This window comes from Cervus elaphus, chromosome 15, assembly GCF_910594005.1.
Source record: "Cervus elaphus chromosome 15, mCerEla1.1, whole genome shotgun sequence".
NCBI lineage: Eukaryota > Metazoa > Chordata > Mammalia > Artiodactyla > Cervidae > Cervus > Cervus elaphus.
The window spans coordinates 93,996,828-94,016,920 of record NC_057829.1 but is presented as its reverse complement, the minus strand read 5'-3'; the positions used below and the strand labels follow the sequence as shown (position 1 = coordinate 94,016,920).

The window sequence follows — 20,093 nt, the reverse complement described above, 5'->3', positions numbered from 1 at the left end:
ACGACTGAGTACTGAATTGAACTGATAAGGGGAAAGAATATGAAGAAGAATAGATATCTATATCTATATCAAGAACAGACATCTATAAGTACACCAGACCAGCTGGACTGTAAGGGATGCTGATGGTGACTGGTTCTGACTCTCATGTCTTCAATCAACTGAAGCTTGGAGTCTCCCACAGCCCAAGACCCTTAATGAACATGCCTGTAGAGTTAAAGTGTTAGTCACTCACTCATGTCTGACTCTTTGCAACCCCATGGACCACCAGCCTCCTCTGTCCATCGGATTCTCCAGGCAAGCATACTGGAGTGGACTGCCCCGCCCTCCTCTTGGGATCTTCCTCACTTAGGGGTTGAACCCGGGTCTTCTGCTATGCACAGATTGTTTACCATCTGAGTCACCACAGAAGCCAGAACATGCCTGTACTCATAGATTAAAGCTTACCCAACTTTGTAGTTTACAGAGACACTGCTCTGGAAAGCTCCCTGGTGTTCTCCAGAGTTCTGCAAGTAATACACTTTTCCTTCCCATGAGCTTTGACTGGGTTGTACCTTCTGGCTCTCCACCCACCAAGAGATAAACTCACTTTTCTGGTAACATTTCTCCATCCAGACTCCCAACCACCACTTGACACTAATTCTACACTCAGTCGCTTTGCTTCCAAAACATGGAAATCACATAATTTTTCTGTGAGCAAAGCTACCTAAGGGCCAGAAACAGTGTCCCCATTTTATCTTGTGAAGCCAGTAGGTGTCAGGCAAACTCAGGTCAGTGGATCCACAGTCCTCCAGATCGATTCCTCAGCTTAGAGAAAACACTTGCAAGGGTTTGAGATTTTACTTATACCTCATTTCTGAAGGCTTTTCATACCTACATTAAATATACAGATGGCTCATCAGTGACACTTCCACTTTCAGGTTAAAAATCCTCCAAGTTTTTTCTAACATCCTTATTCCACGCGTTGTGTTTAAATCTTTGATCATACGGCGTTTATCTTGTGTCTCATCAGAATGTAGCTAATTACACCGTTTCCCTTGAATAATGCAGTACTCACCACATAAGAGTTCTTGCCAAAACTGGATTTGACAAGGTAGGGCACAGGGGGGCCTAGGATACACTCCGGGAGACCGGTTACAGTCTGGTGGAGCTGATATACCAGTTGAGGGCACTGGAAAGAAACATTCAGCCTGAGGACAACCCGCCCACTTGATGATCCAGGCCTAAGCGGCCATGCATGAAAACAAACAAACCAGCCACAATGCGCAAGCGCGCAGGAGGCTTGACAGACACGCCCACAGAGCAGCCAATCCCCGAGCGGTGGGGCGGGGCCTCCATCGCGCTCCGCACCCTCCGGGCGCCTATTGGCCAGACTGCCTCAGTCACAAGGCCGATTGGTCGCTTGTGCCTGACAGGGTACAGGCAGGCTGCTGGCCCTTCACTTCACCTCAGTGCCGAAGGACTGGACTTCGCTGAACCTCTAGCGCTCCTGGGGACAGGGCGGGCAGCGCGGCAGGACAGCGGGGAGCCTGACGGGAACGCACCCTGCGCAGCCCTCATAAACCCTTAGCATGACGGCTTCAAATTCCAGGGTGGGAGGCCCGAAATCCTGTCAACTTTGAGTAACCTGAGTCTCGATCGAAAGGGGACTTGCCTCTCGTCAGCTTCAGGGATTACAAGTCCCTTCACCCACAGAAACACCAAACCCCTTAGTGCTGCGACCCTCAAATACCTAGATTAACCCCAGTTCCCCTCAGCCTGAGGCACCCTAAAAATACCACCTGCAGAGAGACCAAATTTCCTCAACCTCGCAGACCCTGAATCCCTCCGCCTGCGAGCTCTTAAAACTCTTCCTCCTCAAGACCCTAAGTGTCCTCCCTGTCGGAGCCCTAAAGTCCCTTACTAAGAAACCCCCGATTTCCTCAGCCTCACAGATCCCAAGTTTTCTCACCCTGCGCATTCTACATCAGCCAAAAGATCCCCAGTCCCGTCTGTCTGAGGACCCCAGTCACTTCAGCCCGTGGGACCCATATCTCCTCAAGCCGAGCGACTTCTCCCTTAGACATAGAACCTACGTTATGCCCAGATTTTTCTGAGTGTCCAGGAGGAGATCCTCAAAACCCTTCTTGGAGAAACATTCCCTCCGTTGCACTGGAACAGAGCCCTGATTTCAGCCTGACCCCAGTCCAGCAGTTAGGGGTTTCCGGGTCTCCTCAAGAATCCCTCCGTCACCCACAGACACATCCCTCCCAGTGCCTTCCCTCAGAGGGGCTGAATTGTAGGGGAAACAAAGAAACCAAATCTAGTTCACATTAGGCTGATCTGTCATATCTAGTCAGGATCCGTCCATCCCACCAATACCCTCACCCTGACTTTCACCTCACCTTCCTGCCCTGGATACTCCACCCAAGGAAGACAGACCAGGCTCTGGACACTGGTCTGGGCTATCTCAGCACCTTCTTCTTCCACAGGCACCTTGGCCTTGAGCACTCCAATGGCCATGAGGCCGAACAGGTCTCCAGAGGAGAGCACTGAGGGAGATGCCGGGAGAACAGAGCGGAAGCCCACGGTGAGAGGTGGAGGCAGCAAACCTGGGCTCTAAGCCAGCTCTATAGGAAGGACCTGGCGCTGGTCCCTGAAGCACCACAGACTGCTTGCCTGGGCAGCTGAGTGAACTTCCCTGTGACCATACACAGGATGGGAATGCCTGGTCCTGTTTGAGATGGTGGGGTGGAATGGGACAAAACAGGACACTAGCTTCGTCAACTGCTCTGTGTCCAGGGAGAGTTAGGAAAATGCTCAGCGTTTGTTCAGGTAAGCAGGACACAGTCGGGAAGGAAAGTCTTCATCCCTGTCTCGCACAGACCATCTAGGAGCTTCAGGCTACTCCCTGCACAAAAGGTGGAGGAGAAGGCCCAGCTCTAAGGTCTGACTTAGATTAGTAAATCACTGATGAAATCTCTTATTTTCCTTAGGCCAAAGATGCTTTCAAAGACATCTCCGTATACTTCTCCAAGGAAGAATGGGAAGAGATGGGAGAATGGGAAAAAATCCGATATAGGAATATGAAAAGAAACTACGAAGCACTGATTGCTATAGGTAACAGGAAGTGCTGGGTGCCTGTGAGCCTGGGAAACATGAAACAGGTCTTCACCCTCAGTGTTCACTTGGCCCACTCTTAGGTGGCTTCATCTGCTCACAGTTCCCTTTTGTGTGGAGACTAACCTGGAGGAAATGTTTATAGTTCTGTACCAAAGGGAGGTTGACCCTGCAGTGCAGAGCTCACCTCTTGCCTTATTCTAGATTCCCCCAGCCCATCCTACAGATTTCCTTGACTTTGTGACACTTTCCATTGCTTCTATGCTTTGTTTCTCCTTCTTAGAACAGATGTTTTGCTTCTTTCCAGGTTTCAGAGCCACTCGACCGGATTTCATGCATCACCGCAGGCAGGTCATCAAGCCCCAGGTAGATGACCCTGAGGATTCTGATGAAAAATGGACACCAAGGCAGCAAGGTGAGAGGCCACGAGGATTTGGAGGTGTCTTCCTGAAACCAGCCTGGGCTTAAGTCTCAACTACATCTCAGCCAGTAGTAGGGAAAACATAATTTTCAGCATTCCAAAGTAGTTGTGGCTGAATATTGACATTAGCCTGAATGAAGATGAATGTATAGGTTTTCCAGTGTAATTCTCAAAAGTTTTATGGTTAAAATTTATCATTCTTTTTACAAAGAATTATTTTTGCTAAACATTCTTAGTGAAAGGCAGTTAAAGAAAGCTTAGAAATAAATTCACCAAACAGATTTATTACTAATCTCATTGGTTATTGGATTAAATCTCTTCGAAGAAGAAATGATTAACATATTATGTCAAGATACATTATTTATGTATGTATATAAAACAAAACCTGTGATCTTCTTACCCTAAGGTTAAACTAATTCTATATTTTGATTCTGGGAAAGGGTTTGAGAGAACTATTTATTCTCCATGATGTTTCCCACATTTCACTGACCAGAGATGGCATCATGTAAATAAAATGAAGTACACTTATTATAAAATAGAAGTGAGCACTCACTTCCTCTTCAGCTGCTCAAAGAGTTTAGAAGAGTTAATCTGCATCACTGGAGAAAACAATTTAGATAGTTCTATGATTCTCCATCCATGGATTTCTGTTCTCCTAGATTTTTAAAAATTATTTATTTAGTTTTGGCTGCACTGGGTCTTTGTTGCTGTCCATGGGCTTTCTCTGGTTGCTGTGAGTGTCTTCTTGTTGCAGGGCATATGCAGGCTCTGTAGTTTGTGACACACAGGCTTAGCTGCCCCGCAGAAAGTGGAATCTCCCTGGACCAGCCATCAAACCTTTGTCCTCTGCATTGGCAGGCAGATTCTAATCCACTGTGCACCAGGGAAGTCCCTCTGTTCCCTGAGGTTATTAAAACTAGTGAAAGGGACATGAAAACCAAACATTTGGTTGTCTGCAAAGGTTTTGACATAAGGAGAGATTCTTCATACGGAATACATACGCCTCGGTTCACCATACGCCTGCACGTCTTTATTTACCTTTTTAACAATTTCTGAGTGTATGGCACACTGTTGCTAACTATGTGCACGTTAGTGTTAGTGACCACAGTGTTAATCGCTCAGTCATGTCTGACTCTGCGTACCCATAGACTGTAGCCCACCAGGCTCCTCTGTCCATGGGTTTTCTAGGCAAGGATCCTGGAGTGGGTTGCCATCTCCTGCTCCAGGTGATCTTCCCAACCCAGGGATTGAGCCTGCATCTGTTGCATCTCCTGCATTGCAGGTGGATTTTTTACCGCTGAGCCACTGGGGATATACATACACATTGTTGTACAACAAATCTGTAGAAATGTTACTTCTTGCGTGACTGAAGTCCTAACCCACTGAGTAACAGTTCTCCAACCGTTCCTCCTCACAGCCCTTGGCAACCATGATTATATTTTCTGTTTCTATGGATTTGATTAATTTAGATACCTCATCGAAGTGGAATTGGGCAATATTTCTCTTTTTTGATTGGTTCATTTCACTTAGTATAATATCATCGAAGCCCATCCATGAGGTAGCATATGACAGAATTTGTTTTTAAGGCTTCAAAGCATTCCATTGTGTGCATGTGGATATAAGAGCTATAATATATATCATATATATAATCTTTATCTTTTATCCACCAATGAACATTTAGATTGCTTACACATCTTGCCCTTTGGGAATAATGCAGCAATGACCATACATGTGCCCACTATTTATTCAATAACTTGCTTTCAATTTTTTATAGAAATACACTTTTGAGTGGGACTGCTAGATCATACAGCAGTTCTAATTTTCTGTGGAAACTCCATACTGTTTTCTAGAAAGCTTGCAACATTTTACATTACCAACAATAGTGTATAAGTGTTCCAATTTCTCCATATCCTTACCAAGCTTGCTATTGTCTTCTTATACATATTGCCCATCACAGAAGGTTTCACTTTGTATTTCCCTATTGATTAGTAATATTGAGCATCTTTTCATATGTTTGTTGGCCATTTGTGTATTTTCTCTAGAGAAATGTCTATTCAATTCCTTCTCTCACTGTTAGTCAGCTCAGACTGCCATAACAAAGCAGACTGCGTTCCTTAAACCACAGAAATTTGTTTTCTTACAATGCTGGAGTGTGGAAATTTGATATCAAGGTGCCATCATGGTCAATCAAGTTCTCTTCCTGGCTTATAGGTAGCCTTCATACTGGTGTATGCTTAGTAACCCCTTATCAGATGCATATTTTACAAATATTTTCTACCATCCTGTAGGTGGCCTTCTCAACTCTGTTCAGTGGCCTTTGCTGCACAGAGGTTTTAAGATTAATCTCATTTGTTTATTTTTACTTTGGTACTAATACTTGTGCACTTGGTACCATATCTAAGAAATCATTGCTGTTTCAATGTCGTGAAGCTTCACCCTTGTTTTCTTCTAAGAGTATTATCAAGTCTTGCATTTAGGTCTTCAACCCATTCTGAGTTGATTTTTCTTCAAGATGTATGATGTTCATTATTTTGCATATGGTTATTTTGTTTCCCCAGCACCATTCATTACAGGGATTAAACTTTCCCCATTATCTTGACACCCTAGATGAAGATCATTAGACCATGTATCCAAGAGTTTATTTCTGGCTGTCTACTCTGTTCCATTGATTGACATATCTGTCTTTATGCCAGCCAGCTTCCTCAGTGGCTCAGCAGGTGAAGAAACTGCCTTCAGTGCAGGAGACACAGGAGATGAGGGTTCAATCCATAGGTTAAGAAGATCCCCTGGAGAAGGAAATGGCAACCCTGTCCAGTGTTCTTGCCTGAGAAATCCCCTGCACAGAGGAGCCTGGTGGGCTACATTCCAGAAGGTCACAAAACGTCAAGAAGACTGAGCGACTAAGCACATATTTTTTGCCAAATCTACCCTCTTTTGGTTCCTGTACCTTTGTAGTATGTTCTGAAATCAGAGGCCTCCAGCTTTGCTGTTCTTTCTAAGATTACTTTGCCTATTTGGGGTGCTCTGAGATTCCGTGTTAACTGTTGGATGGATTTTCTATATCTGAAAAAAAATTAATTGGGATTTTAATAGGAATTGCATTGAATCTTTAAATTGCTCTTGGTAGTATGAACAGCTTAATAATATTAAGCCTCCAAATCCATAAACATGAGACACCTATTTATTTATGTCAGATTCCTTTCAGCAATACTTTGTAGTTTTCAACATATAAGTCTTTCATCGCCTTAAGTTTATTCCTAATTACTTCATTCTTTTCAATGCTATTATAAATAAGATTATTTGTCCAGTGGCTAAGACTCCACACTCCCAGTGCAGAGAACTTGGGTTCAGTCCCTAGTCAGGGAACTAGATCCCACATGCCACAACAAAGACCTGGTACAAACAAATAAATAAAGATAAATATATTTTTTTTTAATTTAGCTGTTCAGTATAGCTTTAAAAAAATAAAAAATAAATAGGATTGTTTTCTTATTTTCCTTTGTGGAATGGTCATTCTTCATGCATGGAAATATCTGAATGTTGATTTTGTACCATGCAACTTTCTGTGCCGGATTTGTGTGTGTGTGTGTATTTAAAGATTTTTCTGCACATGAAACCATGGCCCTGTGAACAGACATAATTTTACTTCTTTCTTTCCAAATGGAAGGCTTTTGTTTCCATTTCTAACCTAAAGCCCTGGCTAGGAGTTCTAATCTTATGGTGAACAGAAATGTTGATAACGGGCATTCTTGGCTTTTTTACTTAATTGTAGAAGTTTTCAGCTTTTCACTGATGACTATGATGTTAGAGGTAGACTTTCAATATATGACCTTTATTATATTGCAGTCACTTCCTCGTATTTCTACACTGATGAGTACTTTTGTCATGAAAGACTACTAAATTTATTAGATACTTTATGAACATCAGATGAGGCACAGATGAAGTTTCAAATTTTTTTTTTAACTTTAAGAAAATTATGTAATGCTCCTAGTGAAACCATGGGAGTTGATGATACAGAAATCATCTTCCATTCCTCCTTTGGTAATCCTTGTCCTTGTCACTCTCTGGCTAAGGATTATGTGTCCTTAATTAGAATACCCAGAGTTTGGAAACATTTCCCAACCAAAACACTGATTCTCATCATTTTTTAGGTAAACCTTCTTCTTTGGCCTTCAGAGTGGAGCACAGTAAACACCAGAAGGTGAGTATTTCCCAAATCCTGTTGCCAAAATATCCTCCTCATGGATCCAGTCACAGGTGAGAATAGGAGAAAACACAGAGATCCTGGAGGTGGCTGCCTTCCTGCCCTGAATCTTTAGCACACTGTCCGATACCATCACCATCTTTACAGTTAGTAAGAAAAACAACCATAGTATCCTGTTCTATTGTTACATTATTTTCATAATATTTCAGACTTTAAGCATTTTATGTGAATAAACTTACTTAAACCTTAAATCAATCCTACAGTACCTATAAGTAGGTATATAGCTATCACCATTATAAATCCAAAAAATGAGGTAAAAAACATTTGATTATATGTCTGAGATCACAGTATCACTGGTAGTGCAATCTAAACCAAAGCACTTTCTCTAAACCCCTTACAAACTGATTAAAACTCCCATAGTTCTATGAAGCTTATTCATACATCTTTATATCACTCATCTGAGAGATGTTTTCAACCTCAGTTCTTTTGTGCTGTGCTAGGGAGGGATATGCTGAGACATCTGGCTAAGGGAAGCTTAAGGATATGCTGGGCAGTTTGTAGAGTGGACAGTCCAAGATGAAGAAGGAGACAGGATCCCTACCTCAGAGCCTCCCACTCCAATAAGAGGAAGCAACTCGCAACCCTGAGAAGCCTCAGGTTTATGACTGAAAAGCAACAAATAAGAAAATAACAGAAGGACTTCACATAGATTACCCACTTTTGAGTAGAAACTCATCATCTGGGCATCATTTCAAATGCTCCTTCTTGCAGGAGGGAGGAACAGCTCCCCCTCTGAGCTCTAATAGGCAACTCTCCTGTTTGGAATCATTTGTTTAGCCTGCCCCTGTGTTGTGAGCTTTGAGATCCTAGTCAACACCCATTCATTCTCAGAAGTCCAAGCCCAGCTCAAAGCCCCTGAGGGACCCCTGAATGTTTTGTGAATGAGTGACTCCACATTTGAGCACTCATCTAGGAGTAGAAAGGTCAAAGAATGCTGAAGATAGTGTCCGTGAGCTAGAGTTCAATTATAGATGCAGTTTAGGGAATAAATTGATACCAGGGATGTACGCTCACGTTCTTACTGTATTAAATAGCTCACACAACAATTTGTTGAAGGTTATTAAATTTCATGTCCACTATAATATTAAGAATTAGCCTGTATACCAATGAATGGATCAGGAAAATGAGTAGAACCAGCTAGTCATACAGCCTTGTTCAAGGAGAACTTATGAGACCAGCTACTTTAATTCCAAACATTGTCTCTAGGACATGGCAACCTGCAACTTTCATCTCCTTTTCTTTATTGTCTAAATGTGTTTCTGCCGATCGTCTTTTCTCTTCTTAATCTCACTGCTTTGTCACCTTATTTTCCAGATGTGTTTTGTCCCCTCTATAATTTTCCATACTTCCTCATCCATCAAAGGGCCACTAATTAATAGAACACCCCCGATTCTCTCTACGAGTTCTTACCCTCTTCTTTCCCTGACCTCCAGCTATTCTCCCTGCCTTGCTCTCACTTTTATGCAGAAAGTTGAAGGGCAAGAGCCTTAAGATATGAATTCTAGCTTTGATTCACTATCCACCTAGGTTCTTTTATTACACTCCAGTGTTCAGACCCACCCCCCTCCAAATCAGGTATTTCCAAGAATTGTCAAAGTATTAACTAAAATCATGCATGTGAAAACACTTCATAAAGTCCTAAAGAACTAAAGAACTGCATGTTGTCTCTTACTCACATGGAAGAGAATGTCCAGGGCACCATTAAGTAAGGAATCTAGTTTGAAGGAATTGCCGGGAGCAGCAAAATCGCTGAAGACAAGTGGCTCCAAGCAGGCTCAGAAACCAGTGCCCCATCACAGAAAAGCAAGGACCCCTGGACAGCACCCCAGACAAAAAGGCGGTAAGAGAAATTTGGGGGAGTTCCTCTAATTACTTCCTCTAATCCCTGTAGAAAAACTAATAAGTATGGCCTAGGTGTGTGGCATCGACTTTGGGTAGGCATGGGTTTAAGCTGGACTGATCTGAGACATGAAGTTAGCACTGGGGCCTTGGGAAAATCTTACACATTTTCTGACGTCCCGATTGCTATCTGGAAATTGAAGATACGGATACATAACTCATATGATGCTTGAAAGTCTTACATTAAATGCAAAAGTCTGACATCTACAAGTAGTTCAGTAAATCCAGCTGTGATGATGGGAACCGTGCTTTGTTAGTGTTTATGCCCAGATCTCTGCTCATGTGCCCTTACAGGTCATGTGCCCTTAACATATGTTTTCTGAGTAGATGTGTCGGTGAACTATTTCCTAAGTAGGAAGGTTCGGAAGTTAAACCTACTAACGGGAAGTGCAGGATGCTATCACTGAACTGGGCATCTGTGGTCAGTGGAGCCTCAGTCTCCTGAACCAGTAGTTAAAGGGAAATTTAAAAAAGTATAGAGAAGGGACTTCCAGGGGGTGAAGTGGTTAAGACTCTACGCTTCCACTGCAGGAGGTGTGGGTTCCGTTCATGTCCCAGGAATTAAGATCCCACAAGCCATGCAGTGTGGCCAAGAAATAAATAATGTAACATGAAAACATAAAATTACAAAAGTAAAAGTTTGAAAAATACATGTAAGAAAGTTTTAACAAAGTGTATAGATGGACAAGTAGGAGATGTCACACTTTCTGATAAAACAGGGACTAACTCCCCAGACCCCACCAGCCTTGCTTAGCTTCTGTTCTCCATCTTAGAACTCAGAAGAAAGGAGACTGGAGTGAAGAGGTACAGTCTACGAGAAAGAAAGGGCCATGTGTACCAAGAGGTCAGCGAGCCCCAGGATGACGACTACCTCTGTGAGTGACCCCGCAGACCCACTCAGGGAGAATGGGCTACGAGGCCTTGGTCCACTAACCTCACCTCACCATTTGGTCTCCCGTTCATCCCCTTCCTCTATGACTTGGGGTGCAGGATCGAGGACAAATGCCATTGTTGCAGGAAGGGGGACCCCTTCCAGGGCCCAAAACTGGTCTCTTGTCTAACACTTGGAAATGATTTGTCCGAGGAGACACATGCTGACAAAGCAAGAGATTTTATTGGGAAGGGCACCAGGATGGATAGCAGTACGTAAGGGAACCCAGGAGAACTGCTCTGCCTCGTGGCTCACATTCTCAGGTTTTATGGTGATGGGGTTAGTTTCCGGGTGGTCTTTGGCCAATCATTTTAATTCAGAGTCTTTCCTGGTGGGGCACGCATCTCTCAGCCAAGATGGATGCTAGCGAGAGGGATTCTGGGAAGTGGACAGACACGCGCTGTCTCCTTTTGACCTTTCCCGAACTCTTCCAGTTGGTGGTGGCTTATTAGTTCCGTATTCCTTATCAGGATCTCCTGTCATAAAACAACTCATGCAAATGGCTACTATGGTGCCTGACCAGGGTGGGCGGTTTCAATCAGTGTGCTTCCCCTAACACCATGAGTGCCCCAGTTCTTTCTGAAGGTCATTATGACCAGCAACATCACTATACCTCCTCTCATCCCTGTTCTCACCTCCAGATTGTGAGGAGTGTCAGAACTTCTTCATCGACAGCTGTGCTGCCCATGGGCCCCCAACCTTTGTAAAGGACTGTGCAGTGGAAAAGGGGCATGCCAACCGCTCAGCCCTCACTCTGCCCCCTGGGTTAAGCATCAGACTGTCGGGTATCCCTGACGCTGGGCTTGGAGTGTGGAACGAGGCGTCCGATCTGCCACTGGGCCTGCACTTTGGCCCCTATGAGGGCCAGATCACAGACGATGAAGAGGCCGCCAACAGTGGATACGCCTGGCTGGTGAGAAGCACCCGTTTCCCTGTCCTCTGGCCTCTAATCACTTGTGTGTGGTGGGGGGTACTTCATGTCTGCATGTGAGGATGCAGATGGTGATAACACGGTCGGCAATGACACAGTCAGCCCTGTGTACTGTGTGCCCTGGGCGTGAACACAGGACTTCCCTCTAAAGGTCAGAGGAGAGGTGGGACCACAGTGTACAGACACTCAGGACCTCTATCCAAAGGTCAGAGGAGAGGTGGGACCACAGTGTACACACACACAGAACCTCTGTCTAAAGGTCAGAGGAGAGGTGGGACCACAGTGTACAGACACACAGGACCTCTATCTAAGGGTCAGAGTAGAGGTGGGACCACAGTGTACAGACACTCAGGACCTCTATCAAAAGGTCAGAGGAGAGGTGGGACCACAGTGTACAGACACACAGGACCTCTATCTAAAGGTCAGAGGAGAGGTGGGACCACAGTGTACAGACACTCAGGACCTCTATCTAAAGGTCAGAGGAGAGGTGGGACCACAGTGAACAGACACTCAGGACCTCTATCTAAAGGTCAGAGGAGAGGTGGGACCACAGTGTACAGACACTCAGGACCTCCATCTAAAGGTCAGCGGAGAGGTGGGAACACAGTGTAGAGACACTCAGGACCTCTATCTAAAGATCAGAGAAGAGGTGGGACCACAGTGTACACACACAGGACCTCTATCTAAAGGTCAGAGGAGAGGTGGGAACACAGTGTAGAGATACACAGAAGTGACTCCTCCCTTGTGGAGCCCTTGCCTTCAATGAACCAAGAGACTCAGACTTGGAATGATGAGTAAGGGGCTTACCGTGTGGTCCGACTGGCAGGTAAATCCATGCAGGCTGAAAAGCACCAATGACTACACAGGGAAATAGCTCTTCTATTGCTTCCTACCAAGAAAAAATAAAAGAAAGAGGAAAGCTTGTAACTCTTTCTCTGACACTCAGATAACCAAAGGGAGGAACTGCTACGAGTATGTGGATGGAAAGGACACGTCTTGGGCCAACTGGATGAGGTGAGTGCAGTGAGCCTGCAGTGTGTAGACATTGAGACTCCCTCCATCCCACGCCCCTTTCCTTCTCAACCGGCTCCCTCCACAGCTTTCACATCTTCCTTCCTCTTTTCCCTCCATATCATGCTCTTTCATTTCAAAAGACACTAGAAAGAAGGAAATGAAAATATGGCATGTGCCGTCAAGGTACAAGTCTATATGCTGAACAAAACTGGTGGACTTGAAAACAACTTGAGGAGTCTAGATTCACCAGGGACACTTTAACTCACTTAATGGACACTTACCACACACTTTATGTTTCAGTTTAGACAGTGAACTTCGTTACTGAAGCAGATCACACAACCCATGTCCTTTTGGAGAACATACTGCAAGCAGACATTAGCCAATTGATTTTAGGAACAGTAACATTATTTTTTCTATCTTTGAGTAACTGCACAGTGCCAGGATAACCTAACACAGGAGACCTTGACTCTTTGTGGGCAACAACCTCCTCAGGCTTGGTTCCAGTGAGAAGTGGGCCCTGAGGCCTCAGAAGGAATGAGGGGCAGCATGGCCCTGAGCAAGGCGATTAACTGAGGGCCTCTCCTTTCATCAGGGCACGCAAACAGTGAACAAACAATTATTGTTCCGTGTCTCAAGCTATATCAGTGCTCTCTTCAAGTGTCCGTGGGAGAGGGTGGGCAAGCGAATAGGACCCTGGATACACGTGGGGAGATGGGAGAACGCTCGAGAGAGAAGGCAGGCTGGGGTGAGTGCTGAGGGCTGCGTGTTAGCCAAGGAGCACCAAGTCCTGTGGATGAAAGAGAACTTAATTCAGAGTTTAGAGGAGCTGGATGTCACCAGCCTCACGGACAGTCCAGGTGGAGATGAGTCTGGAACTGGGCTCCGGAAAATGGCTAAGTAGGTAAGGAGAGAAAAGCATGGGAATTCACATAGCCTGGTCGAAGGTGTGAACAGAAGGTCCACATGAGGGGCGGCCTCAGAGGCGGAAGGCAAGGAGCTGGGCATGGTCGGAGAGTGGAGGGCACTCATCACCTGAGGTTTCTTTCCCTTTCCCGGCCTCGTCCCCAGGTATGTGAACTGTGCCCCGGACGACGAGGAGCAGAACCTGGTGGCCTTCCAGTATCACGGGCAGATCTTCTACCGAACCTGCCAGGTGGTCAGGCCGGGATGTGAGCTGCTGGTCTGGTACGGGGATGAGTATGGTCAGGACCTTGGCATCAAGCGGGACAGCAGAGGGAAGAGTGAGCTCGAGACCGGGAGAGGTGAGTGTCAGCCCTCTTCCAGCACCCGACCCCATCCTGGGAGCCTCCGTGGTCCGATTTTGAAGCAGAGGACAATCCAATCTAAAGGCAGTTGAGTTGCAATTAAAATGCCTCAGAATTTGATTCTTTTCATATTATTATTTGGAAAAATTTTTATATTAAAAATGTTAGTTCTAATTTTTAATATTTCATGCAAAATCATATGTAACATGACGTTCTGCTGAAAGCCTTAGAAGCAAAAAGCAAGTTTTCTAGCACCTACCAGCTCTCTGCCCTTTACCTCTTTCTTCCTCATTTCCTCCCATTTCTTTTTTTTTTTTACTAAAATATAGACATTTTATTTTAAAATATTTATAGGAAAAAGACATTTTAAGAGTCACACTAGGAAATTTATGAATGACATATGCTAATTTAAAGAAAGTAAATGGAATTCCTTAGTCATTAGTATTTTTTTAATTAATTAATTAATTTCATTTATTTTTATTAGTTGGAGGCTAATTACTTTGCAATATTGTAGTGGTTTTTATCATGCATTGACATGAATTAGCCATGGATTTACATGTATTCCCCATCCCGATCCCCCCTCCCACCTCCCTCTCTACCCGCTCCATCTGGGTCTTCCCAGTGCACCCGTCCTGAGCACTTGTCTCATGCATCCAACCTGGGCTGGTGATCTGTTTCACCCTAGATAATATACATGTTTCGATGCTGTTCTCTTGAAACATCCCACCCTCGCCTTATCCCACAGAGTCCAAAATTCTGTTCTGTACATCTGTGTCTCTTTTTCTGTTTTGCATATAGGGTTATCATTACCATCTTTCTAAATTCCATATATATGTGTTAGTATACTGTAATGGTCTTTATCTTTCTGGCTTACTTCACTCTGTATAATGGGCTCCAGGTTCATCCATCTCATTAGAACTGATTCAAATGAATTCTTTTTAACGGCTGAGTAAGATTCCACTGAGTATATGTACCACAGCTTCCTTATTCATTCGTCTGCTGATGGGCATCTAGGTTGCTTCCATGTCCTGGCTATTATAAACAGTGCTGCGATGAACATTGGGGTGAACACATGTACAGTGATGTGCATTCAGTTACTGTTCCAGTTTCTTGTCATGTGAGTTCACACTCTGTGCCAGACGGGGCTCCACGCACCGAAACAGACAGAACCACTGCCCTGAGGCAGCAGGGGCTTCGTACCAGACAGGGGCTGGTGCTCTGAGGAAAACCAGCGCAGGGAGCGTGCCTCGGGTCAGCGTGAGCAGAGGGTGGGCTGTGGTGCAGGACGGTGTGGCAGGGTCTGTGCAGAGATAACACCTGCAGGAAAGGATTCCAGGCAGGGGAGCAGCCAGTGCTGAAGCCCCAGGGCCGGGAAGAGAGGCCATCCAGGGGTCGCGGGAGGAAGCACAGAGGGAGAGGAAGGAGGCTGGACGGGACACGGAAGCCTCAGGGCCTGTGTCCACATGCAGGTCCCAGGGGCCTTCCTGGGTGACACAGAACAACCGTGCGGCTTTCAGCTGCAAGCGGCATGTTCTCTGTGCTAAGACGATGCTTTGGTTCATTTTTGGGAAGAGACAGCAGTGGGGAGTCCCCTCAGATGTCAGTTCATTGCCAGACATGAGGGGAGAGCGGGCTGGCTAAAGATGCTTGGGAGTGAGGGTGTGAAGAATCTGGCTGGAGATGTATTTTTAAACAGGGCTTCCTAGTGCATGTTAAATGGACTAAGCCTGAATGAAATAAATGAGGTATGACTACTGGTGAGGCTTGAGAAAGGATATGCCTTTATTATATGATTTATGGGAAACTGAGAGAGGAGCAAATTGTGAACCAACTGGGGCAGCAGGAGCCAGAGACCTGTGGTCAGTGGGACCTGGGCCGCTCGGTCTCATCCAGTCTCAAGCCCACTTCCTGCAGAGATCGGCACAAAGGCTGCTCTTTGAACAAGGAGCCACAAAGTCAGATTTACCCACACCTGCTCTAACCACCACCTGTGCTGCCTCCCATATGCAGAGAGCTCCAGGCCAGGCGCCCCTAACTTAATAGACCCTTTCCCCTCACAGGGAGCCACTCAGGAGATTTCACCTAAGTCATCAAGTCTTATCCCTCAGTAGGGTAAATACCTGTGGCCACTGTGACGTGACTTTTCAGACACTTACATGCAGAGAAAGTCCCTGCAGACCCACCTCTATCAGGAGAGACGCTGCCTCTGATGCTGCTGTAAGGTCCCTATCTGGGTGATATGTAGAAAAGGCCCTTGACACCAACTTCCTGGATTTCTGTAGATGTAGAGAATAAGAGTGGAGTGGAAACGTGGACTGTAAAGACACTTGATCGGAGACAAATCATGCACTGTCAACACTTAGATGATTAGTGGGGAGGTCCTGACCATGGCAAACCAGCTACCTGACCAAAAGCTTCCTCTTTCAGCAGAACCAAAGCCCAAGATCCACCCATGTGCCTCCTGCTCTCTGGCCTTCTCCAGTCAGAAATTCCTCAGCCAACACACCCAATGCAGTCACCCCTCTCAGACCCTCCTGAGACCATCTGAAAGAGACCTCCTCCAACCAGAGGATCCCTGCCCAGGCAATCAAAATCAGCGATATTCAGATCCACACAGCTCGAGCGACAAACCTGAGGGTCAGGAGGCCAAGGAAAGCCCCCAACAATTGCTGAAAAGCTTAAGGCTGAGAGGATTTCAAGGGTCTCTTCCTACTCACCCGGAGGACAAATGGGGGGTTCTGGGGTGCATGAGAGAATGAAAGACGAGTCCAGCAGAAGCCAGAATCTGAATCCAGAGGACACAGGCACATTGCTCACGGGGGCAGGGGTCTCAGGGATTATGAGAGTCATGTACGGAGAGTGTGGGCAAGGCTCCAAGGACAGGTCAAGTCTCAGCACACACGAGAGGACACACACAGGGGAGAAGCTCTATGTTTGCGGGGAGTGTGGGCGATGCTACTGTCAGAAGGTTCATCTCATCAGACACCAGAGGACACACACAGGGGAGAAGCCCTATGTTTGCAGGGAGTGTGGGCAAAGCTTCAGTGATAAATCAAATGTCATCAGACACCAGAGGATACACGCAGGGGAGAAGCCCTATGTTTGCGGGGAGTGTGGACGAAGCTTCAGTCAGAAGCCCCATCTCATCTCACACCAGAGGACACACACAGGGGAGAAGCCCTATGTTTGCAGGGAGTGTGAGTGAGTCATGACCAACAAACCACACCTTAGCCACAGGAGGATTACTGCAGCCACCTCATGCCTCAGCTCTAAGGGGACCTCAGAGGAGGTCTGTGACCCGTTACTGTCCACAAGAGTAAGAGAAGAGACTTCCCATGTGGTCCAGGGGTCAAGACTCCAATGCAGAGACCCACGTTCAATACCTGATTGGGGAACTAGCTCCCACAGGCTGCAACTAAGACACAGCACAGCCGAATAAATAAATATATGATAAATATTGTAAAGAAAGAGTGCGATAAGCACAGAATTACTTGTTAAATATACCTTCCACCTTCATTACAGGAGAGGAGGCAGATAAACAGCAGAGGGTTTTTTAAGTGTTCTGGAGATGTTCATGCCAATTGCCTTCGTGGTTTTTTAGTACTCCTCTTCTAAGAAATTTTGTCTCCAAACAAATCTGAAGCCCAGACTATGTACTCATTCCCCCCTTATCACTGACAGCAGTGGGGTCTAGTCATAGCTGAACCCCTGGGAAGGCATCATTCTGGAGCCAAGTCAGTTAGGTCACTGGACAGTCAATCCTGGGTCCAGGGAGAGGAATCTAGGGGTTGAGACAGACTCACCAGGAAAGGGATTCCCAGGCCTCCTGGTAAGTGTGGCTTCTCCTCCTTATAGACCCCGACTCTCCTTTGGCCTCTCCTGGTGGCCCTCTGGTTTCCTCTGACTTCTGTAGCCTCAAAGGTGAAGGCCATGTGCACGTGTTTGTGCGCGCGCCTGACTCAGTATGGGCCATCTGGTCTCTGCCGCCCCCTCGGGGTCATCACAGCATCTGGACACCAGATTCGACCACAGGGGTCCAGTTCTCAGCCCTGCCCCCAGCAGCTCTGTGAGCTGGGGCAAGATGCTCAACCTCTCTGTGTCTCTATTCTCTCTATTCTTTCTCTATTCATCTGTGATACGAGGTGGGAGCACCAGCATTTTGGTCTGATGCGGAAGCACAGGCAGAATCTGGCAGAGGCTGGCTGAGAATGCAAGCCCCACCTTACTGTCCTTTGTGTTTTTTTATTCAATCTTTTTTATTTTTTAATAGAAGGGTAATTGCTTTACAGAATTTGTTTTCTACATGTCCCTCACCCCCACAACTTCCAGGTCTTCAGAGCTAGACGAGGAAGGGGCCGTTTAGGCACTGGGCTGCCCTGATGAGGGGGTGTGAGGTCAGGGGTGCTAAGGGAGGCCGACCTCCCTTCCCTCTCCTGCCGTTCCTGCTGAGCTGGGCAGCCCCAGGGCCCCTCCACAGACAGGCAGTGCCCACAGTCGTCACCCTGCCGAGAACAGAGCCTGGAGCCGCGTTTGCAGAAAATCCCTGTCCGCCCCCATCCCACCCCCACACGGAGGGTCCTTGAAGCCCACACCGCGGCTTCTCTATGCATGGGCCTCGTACCTGTGCCCATTCACTCTGGGCAAAGCTGTCGCGACCTTGAAATTCTTAACCATGGAAAAGTTCATCCTTACACTTCCCTGTCATGAGTGAAGTCTGATGGGCCCCGGGGTGCGCTGTGAGCAGGGCAGATGCACACACAGCACGGGTCCCGGGGTGACCAGGCTGCACGAGGGGACAAGGTGGACACAAAGCCCCCCCACCCTGGGTGAGTGAGGGTGGGGACAGCCCCAGGAAGCCACGCTTGCTCAGACCCGGAACCGAGCTCCGACACAGAGTGGGGGCAATGGGGTTCTTAATGTCGACCACACCTTCCCCTCTGTGAATGACCTCTGCCCTGGCCTGATCCTTCCAGAAGGGGTTCAGGAGGCTGAAGTCCGCCCGGCCACCAGAAGACACCAAGGGGAGAGTGGGCCATGGAGACGGGGGCGGAGGATGCGAAGTCCAGGACTCGGGCAACGGCCCTCAGTTCCCTCCATGTGCCAGGCTTGTGAAGCGTCTCTACATGAACCGTGTCAGTGATAACCACCCACTATTATTTTCCAGTTTCTATGCTTTCTTAAAGGAACGCGTTTGTCTGTGGCTTGGTTTCCCTACAGGAAGGGAAGCCACGTAAACTCCCCATCTTCTGTGGCTTTGGGCCAGGGCCACAGGAGGGAGAGTTAGGGGTGGTGTAGGCAGAGGGGCTTCAACTGAAAAACGGTGGGGATCCAGAAACCTGCAGGGGCTTCTCAGCTGCACCTCCCACCAGAGCTGGGCCTGGAATCCCCTGGAAGGCTGAGCAGGTCAAAGCTTCTCCCTCCCCTCCCCTCTGCTCCCCTCCCCTCAAAAAGCTGACTCCTGGGGCCAGCCCACAACACCCCCAAATCCCCCATCTCCCACAGCCCCACACAGGCCTTCCCTCACAGAAGTGGGATGACCTGGATGGTGGCACAGATGGTGTGTGACCCCAGAGCTGGGGGTCTCAGCTGACCTGGACCAAGGAGGTTGGTGCTTTACGCCAGCCCAGGGAGCTGCCAGCAACCACAAGCCATGATCTGAAGTGGAGCTGGGAGATGGGGAGTGCAGATGTAAGCTGTCTGAGGTCCCATCCTGTCCCCAGAACTGCAGCCAGGCCCCACCTAACACCGGGAGTGCCCTGCAGGAGCACAGAGGACACCAGCAGTCATGGGACGGACAGCCAGCTGCCTCCACCACACACTCCACCATGACCACGGAGGCCCCACGGCTGTACCAGCCCCGCCTGCGCGCGGCTCTGCTTGGCTGCCAGGGCTCGGGGACCCTGGGTGAGTCGGTGAGGGCAGAGCTCCAGAGGCCAAGCCTGTCTTCAGCCACCAGACCTGCCCTGCTTACTGGACTCATGAGCCCAGCCAGTATCTGAAGCCAAGATGCCTTTCGGAGAATGACACCACAGACGCTGACCCCAGAGCTCAGACTCCTGAAAACTTACTAAACAGATTATTTATAGTCTTTTTTCAAAGGGGGATGTTGGCAGGAAGCGGGGAGGGGAATGACTCCCTTAGTGGTGCTGTGGTTAAGAATCCACCTGCCAATGCAAGAGACACGGGTTCAGTCCCTGATCTGGGAAGACCCCACGTGCCGTGGAGCAACTAAGTCCGTTCACAACTACTGCACCCCAAGAGCCTAGAGTCTC

At 47.1% G+C, this 20,093-nt stretch overlaps 1 pseudogene; it reads left to right on the top strand.

Annotated features, from left to right (window-relative positions):
- Positions 1–2,497: 2,497 nt before the first annotated feature.
- Positions 2,498–17,026, top strand: LOC122709310 (annotated as a pseudogene).
- Positions 17,027–20,093: the final 3,067 nt, after the last annotated feature.